Source organism: Hylobates moloch, unplaced genomic scaffold (genome assembly GCF_009828535.3).
Source record: "Hylobates moloch isolate HMO894 unplaced genomic scaffold, HMol_V3 SCAFFOLD_10, whole genome shotgun sequence".
In the NCBI taxonomy this organism is placed as follows: domain Eukaryota; kingdom Metazoa; phylum Chordata; class Mammalia; order Primates; family Hylobatidae; genus Hylobates; species Hylobates moloch.
In genome coordinates, this window is record NW_026652285.1 from 102,845,597 (window position 1) to 102,858,129 (window position 12,533).

At 57.1% G+C, this 12,533-nt stretch overlaps 1 pseudogene; it reads left to right on the top strand.

Annotated features, from left to right (window-relative positions):
- On the top strand, positions 1-576 carry LOC116474291 (large ribosomal subunit protein eL19-like; annotated as a pseudogene).
- The last annotated feature ends 11,957 nt before the right edge of the window (positions 577-12,533 follow it).

Consider the following 12,533-nt stretch of genomic DNA (forward strand, 5'->3'; position numbering starts at 1 on the left):
ATGCTCACACTTCAGAAGAGGCTCGTCTCTAGTATCCTCCACTGTGGCAAGAAGAAGGTCTGGTTGAACCCGACGAGATCAATGAAATCCCCAATGCCAACTCCCGTCAGCAGATCTGGAAGCTGATCAAAGATGGGCTGATCTTGCGTTACCCCAAGCCTGTGACGGTCCATTCCCGGGTTTAATGCTGGAAAAGCACCTTGGCCCGCCAGAAGGGCAGGCACTTGAGTATAGGTAAGCGGAGGGGTACAGCCAATCCCTGAATGCCAGAGAAGGTCACGTGGATGAGGAGAATAAGGATTCTGCGCCGGCTGCTCAGAATCTAAGAAGATTGATCGCCGCATGTATCACAGCCTGTACCTGAAGTTGAAGGGGAATGTGTTCAAACACAAGCAGATTCTCATGGAACACAGCCACAAGCTGAAGGCAGACAAGGCCTGCAAGAAGCCCCTGGCTGACCAGGCTGAGGCCCGCAGGTCTAAGACCAAGGAGGCACGCAAGCTCCGTGAAGAGCACCTCCAGACCAAGGAGGAGATCATCAAGACCCTGTCCCAGGAGGAAAAGGCCAAGAAATAAAAGCTCCCCCTTTGTCTGTACATAGTGGCCTCCGTTATTACATGGATGAGCCATTAAAATAAAACAAGCCTTTAAAATAAATAAATAAATATAAAATGAAATATACCCTCCTCACACTAAAGACCTCTTGACCTTAGTTCCTGTTATCTGATACTGTATGTCTGGATTTCAACAAAAAATTGCAAGTCATGCCAAAATGCAAGAAAAAAACACAATCTCAGCTGGGCGCCAAGGCTCACGCCTGTAATCCCAGCACTTTGGGAGGCTGAGGCGGGCAGATCACCTAGGTCAGGAGTTCGAGACCAGCCTGGCCAACATGGTGAAACCCCGTCTCTACTAAAAACACAACAATTAGCCAGGCGTGGTGGCGCATGCCTGTAATCCCAGCTACTCAGGAGGCTGAGGCAGGAGAATCGCTTGAACTCGGGAGGTGGAGGTTGTGGTGAGCCAAGATCACGCTATTGCACTCCAGCCTGGGCGACAAGAGCGAAATTCCATCTCAAAAAAACAAACAAACAAACAAAAAAAGACCTGTTTTTGAGACCTAACCTCCCCCATAAAAATCTGCGGCTGTAAAAGTGCAGCTCCTCCCTGTGTGGCAGGGGGCTCTAAGCACCCCCTCTAAGAGCTCTGGGGAACAAAAGGACATCCTGCCCAGCTAGGCAACAAGAATGAGAGGGTTTTTCCCTCGAAATTCCATGGAAAGCAGGAGCTGGAGGCTGCGATGGGCTATGATGGCACCACCGCTCACCAGCCTTCGTGACAGAGCCCAAACCTGTCTTAAAAACAAAATGAAACAAAACTTTTGCCAGACATGATGGCTCATGCCTATAATCCCAGTACTTTGGGAGGCTGAAGCAGCAGGATCACTTGAGGCCAGAAGTTTGAGACCAGCCTGAGTGAAACAGGGAGAGCCCAACACTACAAGAATAAGTTTAAAAATTAGCCGGGTGTGGTGGCATGTACCTGTGGTCACAGCTACTCAGGAGGCTGAGACTGGAAGATGGCTTGGGCCCGGAAGGTCAAGGCTGCACTGAGCCATGATCACACCACTGCACTCTAGCCTGGGTGACAGAGGGAGACCCTGTCTTAAAAAAAAGAAAAGACAACGTCGTCCCTATAGTTGATAATACCGTATTGTGCACTAAAAAATTTAAGAGAGCAGATGTCAAGTGTTCTTACCAGCATCCCCCCACCACCAGCCCCTGGCACACACACGTGGGAGCAGGGGGAAGCTTTTGGAGGTGATGAATATGTTTATTACTGTGATCGCAGTGATGGTTTCCGGCTGTATGCATATGTTCAAACTCAGCAAATTGTATATATTCGATATGTGCAGCTTATTATATATTAATTACATCTCAATGAAGCTATTTTAAAAATAAAAATTAGGGCTGGACGAGGTGGCTCTCGCCTGTAATCCCAGCACTTTGGGAGGCTGAGGTGGGCAGATCACGCGGTCAGGAGATCGAGACCATCCTGGCTAACACGGTGAAACCCCGTCTCTACTAAAAATGCAAAAAATTAGCCGGGCGTGGTGGCAGGCGCCTGTAGTCTCAGCTACTTGGGAGGCTGAGGCAGGAGAATGGCGTGAACCCAGGAGGCAGAGCTTGCAGTGAGCCGAGATGGTGCCACTGCACTCCAGCCTGAGTGACAGAGCGAGACTCCATTTCAAAAAATAAATAAATAAATAAAAATAAAAATAAAAATGAAAATTGGGCCAGGCGTGGTGGCTCACACCTGTAATCCCAGCACTTTGGGAGGCCAAGGTGGGTGGATCACTTGAGGTCAGGAGTTCGAGACCAGCCTGGCCAACATGGTGAAACCCCAACTCTACTAAAAATACAAAAATTAGCCAGGCGGGGTGGCAGGTGCCTGTAATCCCAGTTACTCAGGAGGCTGAGGCAGGAGAATTGCTTGAACCCAGGAGGTGGGGGTTGCAATGAGCCGAGATCGTGCCACTGCACTCCAGCCTAGGTGACAGAGCAAGACTCTGTCTCAAAAAAAGAGGAAGAAGAAGAAGAAGAAGAAGAAGAAGAAGAAGAAGAAGAAGAAGAAGGAGGAGGAGGAGGAGGAGGAGGAGGGAGGAAGAGGGGAGGAGGAGGAGAAAAAAAAAGGAAAAAGGAAAAAAAAAAAAAAAAAAAAAAAAAAAAAAAAAAAAAAAAAAAAAAAAAATTATTAAAATTTTTTAAAAAAGAAATCCCAGCCAGGCACAGTGACTCACACCTGTAATCCCAACACTTTGGGAGGCCGAGGCGGTAGGATCACCTGAGGTCAGGAGTTCGAGATCAGCCTGGCTAACATGGTGAAACCCCGTCTCTACTGAAAATACAAAATTAGACGGGCATGGTAGCTCATGCCAGTAATCCCAGCTACTTCAGAGGCTGAGGCAGGAGAATCGCTTGAACCTGGGAGGCGGAGGTTCCAGTGAGCCGAGATCGCACCACTGCACTCCAGCTCAGGCAACAAAGGTGAAACTCTGTCTCAAAAAAAAAAAAAAAAAAAAAAGAAATCCCATGGGAAGGATTCTAAAATTCTGGCAAGCATCCCTCAGCATGGTGTGGACACTGTCCACAGGAAACAACACCTCATGGCCAGAACCCAGCTGATTCTTCTTTGGCCTCTCGGTGTGTGGACAGCACCAGCAAGGGGCAAGTTCCCAGTAGCTGCCAGTGGAACTGACTCACCTTTAACTAAAGTCTCCAGTGACCAGGGGCTGCCAGGGCTGGGCTGGCCAAGCACCACATGACTAGCCCTTGCTCCAGGCCCCCAGCTCCAGGTCCAGCTTGATGCATTGTGGGTGTGCATTAAATATTTGCATAATTAAAATAAATACATGATGATCTGAGAGTCTGGCGTGTCCAGAAGGATCTGGAATACTTGTGTCTTCTTGAACATTTGGAGCAGCAAAATTCTCCTTCATTGTAACTACAACTAATTGAACTGGTCTTCAAATAAGTTTCTTCCCTAATTATCCAAGGTCTGACCCCAGACACAGAGGAGGGGACAGGTGGGAAGGAGTGAAGGGGGTGGGGAAGGGAATCTAGAATTAAACATCTCTGGCCGGGCGCGGTGCCTCACGCCTGTAATCCCAGCACTTTGGGAGGCTGAGGTGGATGGATCACCTGAGGTCAGGAGTTCCAGACCAGCCTGGCCAACATGGTGAAACCCCATCTCTACTAAAAATACAAAAATTAGCCAGGCACAGTGGTGTGCACCCGTAATCCCAGCTACTCCGGAGCCTGAGGCAGGAGAATCGCTTGAACCTGGGAGGAGGAAGTTGCAGTCAGCCGAGATTGCGCCACTGCACTCCAGCCTGGGTGACGGAGTGAGACTCCATCTCAAACAAACAAACAACGGCCAGGCGCAGTGGCTCACGCTTGTAATCCCAGCACTTTGGGAGGCCGAGGCGGGCAGATCATGAGGTCAGGAGATCGAGACCACAGTGAAACCCCGTCTCTACCAAAAATACAAAAAAAATTAGCCAGGCATGGTGGTGGGCGCCTGTAGTCCCAGCTACTTGGAGAGGCTGAGGCAGGAGAATGGCGTGAACCCGGGAGGCGGAGCTTGCAGTGAGCCGAGATTGCGCCACTGCACTCCAGTCTGGGTGACAGAGCGAGACTCCATCTCAAAACAAACAAACAAACAATAGAATTAAACACCTCCTTCCAGGCCAGTGTAATACACGTTTTCTGTCATCTCAACATTTGTGAGCATTGGACTCCCGTGAGGGCAGAGGGATAAGCAGATAGGACCCCTGAGAGTTTTACTCTCTGAGCTATGGAGAGGGGAAGGGCACAGGCTTAGAGAGCATTCGAGACTCTCGCCAAGCCTCGGTTTCCTCCTCTGTAAAAGTAGGCAAACGCGGGGACACATCTCACAGAGTTGCAAGGAGCTGCCTACGTGTGAATGTGCTGGACCCAATGCTTCACCTGGGAACAGAAAGGATCTCTTGAGGAGCAGGGTCACTGGTGCATTGTCCTCCATGCTGTTGACAGTTTGGGAGCTGAGGTGGTGGGGATGATATGGGAGGTGCTGGGGAGGCACCTCACAGGGTGGACAGGCCAGAGGCTGGAAGCAGAGGCCGGGGGAGACTGAGGCCCTGGCTGCAGGGAAGGGGAGGGAATGGAATATCTTCAGTGGGCCCAACCCACTGCAGCGGGTCCCTCCAGCTCTGATCTGGGGTCTGAGGACACATCCCGCTGTTTGTGTCTACTTAGGAGGGAGCATTTATGACTGGGCTTCACCATCTCTTTCCACATCCTGCCTGGGCCCCCGGGTTCTGAGGATCTGGGCTGCCCTGGCCTGTTGGCAGTTTCTGGAGCTGCCATCCACTTTGCTGGGATTCAGAGGCTCCCTCGTGCCACCCAGAGGAGGTAGACAAGGCCAGAGCCCTCACTGTCCTTCCCTAACCTGTCCATGCCATTGTGGCTCCATCTACCCTGTCATTCACTCACGGGCTGAGCACTCGCTGTGTGCCAGGCCCTGGTGCTGGCGCCTGGTGCTGGCCCTGGAGACCAAGGAAGATTCAGACCAGATGCCTGGCCTCCAGAAGCCCCAGTCCTGAGATGGGTCAGGAGGGAGCACGGAGTTCGTCTCTGCACACCTGGTGCCTAGTTTCTGTGCAGTAAACAAAAGCCGCTCCCTGCCCACTGGAACGGGCTCTCGGGATTGGCAGACAGCGCATGGATCCTCCGACTCATTGTTCCTCTGGCTTGGACAGCCTTAGCCAGGAAGTTGTAGTTAAGGTCCCAGGCTGGACTCAGGTTGCCTGGATTTCAGTTTCACCTCTCCTCTTTGCTCACTGTGTGTGACCAGGGGCATGTCAGTGAAACTCTGCCCCTTCCTCCTCCCAGCCTCTAATGTGATGGCAGGGCTGCAGTGGCCATTGGGTCACCATGAGAACAGAAGGAACCTCAGGCCTCACATCCTTGAACTGCTGAGCCAAGATCATAGACACGCACCCACCTCTGTACCCTGTTATGTGAAAAAATAAATCTCTTGTGACAGCAGCCTTTGGGGTCAGGTCCACTTTTGCTTGGGGACAGAGGTGTTCCTGGCTGAGATACTTAACTTCCCTGTGGCTCAGTTTCCCTTTCTGTGAGTTACAGATAATGACAGCAGCTACCTCAGGGTGCAGGGCTGAGGATGGATTGAGGTACCCTGGGTGCCTAGCAAATGTTCATTATATGATGACTGTTGTTCTTCATTCCAGCCACTCTTTGTAAGATATGGCTCACAGACTCCTTGCCGTCCTGGTCAACTTTCTTAGCATATGGTTTTGCTTTCAGTTATGTCTTTATAGGTGATATTTGCTACCTACCTTTGTTCTTTCCATATTTCCCAAAGCCATGTAGCCATGTGGTGTTTGTTGCTGTTGTTTTTGTTTGTTTTTGTTGTTTTGTTTTGTTTTGTTTTGTTTTGAGACAGAATTTTGCTGTTGCCCAGGCTGGAGTGCAGTGGCACGATCTCAGCTCACTGCAGCCTCCGCTTCCTGGATTCAAGTGATTTTCCTGCCTCAGCCTCCCAAGTAGCTGGGACTACAGGTGTGTGCCACCACACCCGGCTGATTTTTTGTATTTTTAGTAGAGACGGGGTTTCACCGTGTTGCCCAGGCTGGTCTCAAACTCCTGTGCTCAGGCAATCCTGAACCCACCTCAGCTTTCCAAAGTGCTGGAATTATAGGCGTGAGCCACCACACCCCACCTACCATATGTTATCTTTTATTTATTTATTTATTTATTTATTTATTTATTTATTTATTTATTTTTATTTTTATTTTTTTGAGACAGAGTCTCGCTCTGTCACCAGGCTGTAGTGCAGTGGCGTGATCTTGGCTCACTGCAACATCCACCTCCCTGGTTCAAGCGATTCTCCTGCCTCAGCCTCCCGAGTAGCTGTGATTACAGGCACCCATCACCACCCCCAGCTAATTTTTGTATTTTTAGTAGAGACAGGGTTTCTCCACGTTGGCCAGGATTGTCTCCAACTCCTGACCTCGAGTGATCCATCTGCCTTGGCCACCCAAAGTGCTGGGATTACAGGTGTGAGCCACCTTGCCCGGCCATATGTTGTTCTTTAAATGTAATGAAGGTGCCCACATTTTTCGTTCAGTCAAGTGCATCCTCTCTCCTATTAGCTTTTCATGCATCGTCTTTTATCCTTTACAAAAGCCTTCCCAATGGAGGTTCTGTTTTTGTCTCCATTTCGCAGATGATCAAACTGAGGCTCACAGAGGACAAGTGGGTGCCTTGGCTCCTGGCCAGTAGTTGCTGGAACCAGACTTGGACCCACATCTGCAGGTCTCTGGGCATTTCTTGATGGCCCCAGAGGACCTATTCACCTGGCGAGTGGTCTCTGGGGAGGGGACAGTAATAGGAATGCCAGCCACAAACACCTTTTCACCATTCACCATTTCACCATTCTGCAACTCGAGTGTGAGCTCATTCACCTGCCACATCAGGCATCACAAACAGGCCTAGTTATTGTTCCCACTCTACAAATGAGGTCACAGCCTTTTCAGCAGGAGCCCTCAGAGAATGCTGTCCAGAGAGACCTCAGAGCCACCAGGGCGACCTAGGAGAAGCTCTGACCTACCAGGGTACAACGCTTGGAAGGTGGTCTGAGAAGGCAAGAACTGGGTCTGCCCTGGTCACTCGGTGCCCCCAGGGCCTTGTATGGGACCTGGTACACAGTAGGTGCTCAAAAAATGTTTGTTGAACAATGCAGTGATTCCCCATGAGGCAGGAGATGGTCTGGATGGCAGCAGGTGACCTCAGGGAGCAGCAGTCAGGGCTCAGCCCCCTGACCCCAACCCCCTGTCTGCTCTGGGGCAATGCAGGGAGGACATTTCAGGTGGAATTGAGTGCAAGGTTCTGGAAGGCAGCAGGCTGCGCAGGGAAGTTGTGGAGGAAGGGCTGGGTGTGGGGTGGGAAGGGACTCGGGCAGAAGAGGAGGTTGTGAATGGGTCGGAGAGGGCTCCTTCTGGCTGCCCCTAGACCCACCAGAGGGGCAGGCAACAGAGGAGGGTGAGCTGGAGGCCGGAGGGGCCAGGAAACACGGAGAGGGAGGGCGCGCTGCCTCCCGCAGACCCCAACCAGCCTGCCCTCTTCATCCTTTCCCTCCTGTTTTCCCCAGGACTCCTTTTGCCCTCACACTCCAGTCTCTGTAGCACCCTGTCGCTCCCTCTTGGTGATCCAGCTCTTGAAAGCCTCTCCAGGCCTCGGGTTCTTTCGGAAGCCGTGCCTCTCCCCCTCTGCTTCCTTCATCTCCGCGTCTTTGTACCCCTGCGTCTCCGACTCAGCCTTTCATCTATTCCCTCCACCTCGGCATCGCCTTGCCTCAGTCTCCCCCCACCCCTGTCTCGCCCCCTCTGCCTCCAGAAGCCTGCGCCTCTGTCTCTCCCACCGCCCCGTTTCCTGGTGTCCCCGGCGTCTCTCTCGTCGGTCCCGCCGCCTTGATCGGCCTGGGCTGTGGCGCTGGCATCGCTGGCCTGGGGGCCGGGGTGTGGGCGATGGAGGGGGGTTCGAGAGGCTCAGGGGAGGGGCTTCCCCCCCTCCGCCCCTGGGCGCCTGGGGAGACTCGCGTGCCAGTCACCTGCCGGTCGGGGCGCCGGCTTCGCGCCTACGCACTCCACGTGGGCGCCCCGGGGCGCGCCTTTGTCTCTCCCGAGCCTCGAAGGCTAATTAGATTAGGCGGGGACAGGGGTGGGGTGGGAGAGGGGGCCGCTTTCCCCATTCACCGCGCCGAGGCCGCCACTCCGCCGGCAGCCCCGTGCAGGCCCGGCCCCGAGTCACGTCTGTTGAAACCATTTTTTTCGGCCTCGCGCCCACCCGCCTCCGCAGCCCGCCGCGCCTTTGTACGCGCCGGCGGGGGCGCCCTGGAGCCCTGAACCGTCGTACGGGGAACAGGGGATGGGGCGCGGGGAGTGGCGCGGGCCCCACGCGAGGAAGGAATTTCTTGGGCCACTGCGATAATGGGAACAAGAAAGACTCAGGCTCAGAAAGCCAGAGACGTGCGAGGAGGAAGCGGAGAGGGTGTGAGAAGCTGGAGAGGGGGCCGGAGCGCCAGCGAAAGAGGGGAGCGCTGGGGAAGGAGGAAGAGAAGGAGAGGGGGAGAAGAGAGACGCGGATGCTGGGCGCGCCACGGCAGCGGGCGGAGGAGGGGAGCGGACCGGAACCTGCGCGCGGGGGAAGCCAGGCCGGAGCGCAGCAGGGGCAGGGGAGGGTTGCCGAGGGGCTGTGCTGAGGAGCCCGGGGTGGAGGCGGCTGGACTGCCGGCCGCGAGACTCACAGACAGTGCGAGGCGGCGCGGGGGCCCCTCTCCCTATGCGGGGCTGGGGCGCGGGGGCTGGGCGGGGCGGGTGGGCGTCTGGGCGCGGCGCGGGCGCATTCTTCGCCTTTTCTTCCTCGGGCTCATTCCGGCCGATCGATACCTGCGCGGGACCTGCCCCCGCCGCTAATATCTTTTTAATGAGTTCGCCAGGCTTAAAGCGAGTGCGATCTGCCCTCCAGGGTGGATTTTCCCCCGGCAGATGTTTCGGGAGGAGGAGGCGCGCGGAGCTCCCGGGAGGGGGGACAAATCTCTCCCTCCGAGGGGCGAGAACAGGAGACTTTCTTCTAAAGTTCAAAAGAAAGACGGGCTTTCACTCGGCCCCCAAAAATGTATTTCTCGGCGGACAATGGGCTTCTTTCTGCGCTTCTGAGGGCCGGCGGGGTGGGCGGGGCGGGGACCCGTGCGCTTTGGCCCCGCCTGACCGACTCGCACCCCCCTCCCCCACACCCAGGCCGGGGCCCCAGAGCTAGGTAGGGCGCAGGAGCCGCGAAGGCGGCCGCCGCTCCGAGCGTCCCCCTGAAGCGCACTGTCGGGACCTGGCTGTCCTGGAGCTGAGCCCGGGTGCACCGGCGAGAACGAAAGCGTCGTGCGGGACCCTGGGCTGTCCCACACGCCCCCGGTCTCATAGGTGCCTCAGCCAGGCCGAAGGGACGCGCGCTGGTGCCTCGAGGGGAGGCTGGACGGACCTCCGGGCTTGGGCCGCGGCCTCCTTCCCCTCGGCGCTCCGCCCTGAGCGGGGCAACAAGTAGAAATTTAGCCAACCCCGGGCTGCTGCCGGGCCCTGAGCCTGTCTTGCCCGCCCCGGCGCAGCCACTCCTCCGGGTCGCCCCTGCTCTTCTACTCCACTTCCCCTTCAATGTCCCTCCGTGGGGCCGTCGGCCTGCCGCAGCAGCCCTCTCTCCTCTCCCGTGGGCTCAGGGGAAGGGGGCACCCGGGCGGCGAGGATGACCTCCGAAGAGCCGCGGCAAATTGATTCGTTCCGCCCGGAGCCGGGGGCCGCGTGAATGGGGGCCCGGGCGGCGGCGGCAGCAGCGATGAGGATAAAGATGTTCTCCCTGAAAGGGGGAGGAGGCGCGGAGCGGGAAGCGGGGCCATTCACTCCTGGCCCGGCCCCTCGGGAAGCCGCGCCGAAGAAAGGGGGCCGAGGCCTATTCAAGTCCTACGAGCCTCCCACAATGGACCGATATACTGGGGGCCTCTCTATTAACGCCCATGAATATTAAAGAGATCGCCAAGTGGCGGCCAGCGGGCGAGGGGGGCGACGGTGCCTGCGAGCTCCGGCCCGGCCGAGGGGAGGGGGGGCTTTTGCGCGAGCACATTCCGCGCCTGGGCCCCGCGGAAAATGACAAAATAACACGAGTCATCCGCTGGGAAAGCCCGGAATGTTTCCCCTCGAAATCTCCCCCCGGGGAGATGCGAGCACAGGGTCTTGCTCCCTATTTCAATGCACCTTGAGACTGGGCGCTACCTACAGGCTCCTTTTTCCCCGGGCGGGGGTCTAGGTGGGTTTGCGGCTAGACCAGAAGCACAAAATGTGAGCGCGGTTGAGATCTGGGCGCACCAGCTGGGAGGCCGTTCTGGGCTCCGCTTCTGCCCGGCTCCCAGCACTGGTCCCCGGGCTTGCGGGTCCAGAGGAGAGGAACAGGACTCCTTGGCCGCAGTCCGAGCCCGTGGTCACTGAGCCAGCGGAATCCAAGCCTCTGACTCTAAGCTGGGGTTCAGGACCCAAACGCTGCACCGCAGCACGGAGGATGCACAGACCTGAGGGCTTCCCGCAGTGGGACGTGGCCCTGGAGAGGGCAAAATCCTCGGGGTTGTCGTGGGGGAAAGTGATCTTACCCAAAGTGAGACCAAGCAAAGAAACTTCAGTTCACAAAGTCCAACTCAAACCACTGCACAGACAGGGACACTGAGGCCCAGAGAGGAAAGGGGCATTCCACAGGACACACAGCAGTCCTTATCCCCCTTTGGTCTCCTGGAGGAACTGAGGTCGCTTTCGGGGCTTGGGAGCTGCCGCAGCGCTTGGCTCCTGGCAGCGCTCCCGGACGTCGTCTCCCTCGCTCCTAGCACTTTGTCCTGTCCACCTGGGTCTTCCTAGAAGCCAGAAAGTAGGCGCCGGTGAGGCTCCCCTGCAGGAGCCATCGGACTCCATGCGCCCCCTCAGATTCGAGCTCTGGCCAGGGAGCCGATGTGACCCGCCGGCTGCGTCGGAAAATGAGTGGAGGGTTCGCGGACCCTAACCCACCTCCCTCCTCAGCAGCGCTGCCCTCTGCTGGCGCCCTGCCCAACGGTCCTGCCTTCTGCCAGGTGTGCCCTTCCTTGGGCTCCAGCCTTGGGCGGACCCGGCGCAGGGTCTGAAGGCCAGCTACCGCCGCCTTCCTCCCTTTGCGTCCCAAAGGGGACGGGGTATGCCGGAGACTGCTGGCAGGAACTGGGAACCAGGGGTCTGGAGTCTGGACGCCAGGTGTGAGACCCTCTTAGCCAAGGCGCGTCCGGGTGGTGGAGGGGCGTCTATGCCAAGAGGCGCTTGGACAGGGTCTCGCTTATGGGAGGTCAGCTCGCTGTTCTTCCACCCAAGTCCTCCGCGCTGCGGAGAAGGTCTGGAGAGTCCACACAGTCCGGCGGAGACTAATCCGTGAGCCTGACCCACGCCGAGAGGGTCCAGGCACCTCTGTTAGCGGCATCTGAAATTGTAGCCTCGTGATGGGAGCCAGAAGTGCGGCAGGTGGGGTGAGCTCCCTCACCCAGCATGTCAGGGCCTGGGGTCCGAGGCTTGAGGCTGACATTGGGGAGCGGCGAAGCCTGCAGGAAGCGGAGGCCTTCCGCCGGGCTCAGCAGCTACCTGCTTCGGGAGAGGGGATCGCTGGGCTCCTAGGGCCTCGAAACCGCCGCAAAGCAAGTCTACTCCTGGGATGATGGGCAGGAGGAATAGAGGGGAGGAAGGGAAAGAAGAGAGAGGCAGAGAAGAAAGAAAGAACTAGGAGGCAAGAAGGAAGGGGCGCCGCAACGCCACTGGCTTCCGGAGGTTGCAGCTCAGCAAGGAGCCCGAAAGCCGAGCCGCGAGCCGAACCCGCACTGAGGCCTCTCGCGGAGCTGCCTGCAGTTTCTGAGGGACTTCGCTCTCAGGCACGCCTGCTCCCACCTAGGAAGGGTCTCGGGACCCCTTTCAATCCCCCTATATCCCGTAGGAAATTCTTTTCCCAGACACAGGCTGCCAGTGCGATTCCGGTCCGCCCATCTCGACCCCCGACCTGGCCCCGCAAGGGCTGGGAGCCTGGCCACCCAAGAAGCTGTCTCAGGCCGGGACTAGCCCCAGCCCCGACGGCGGCTGCGCTCCGCCTCGGCAGCCCCGTGAGCCCGCGGAGGAGTTTCGCACCCGACTGCGCACAGCGAGCGAGTTGGCGCGGCCCGTTTGAAGCGAAGCGCCGGCTTCAGCAGCGCAGTCTGAGCAGGGGATCCGCGTGGCAACTGGGGCTGCGCGCGAGCTCGGGGCGACTGTGGCGGCCCGGGGAGTGCAGGGCCGGGGAGGGAAGAGGACTCGGGCCCTGGCCAGGGAGGCAGAGCGGTGCAGGGCTGGGCCGGCCAGCCGGGGCAGCAGAGGAAAGGTGAACGCCGGGCTGGGC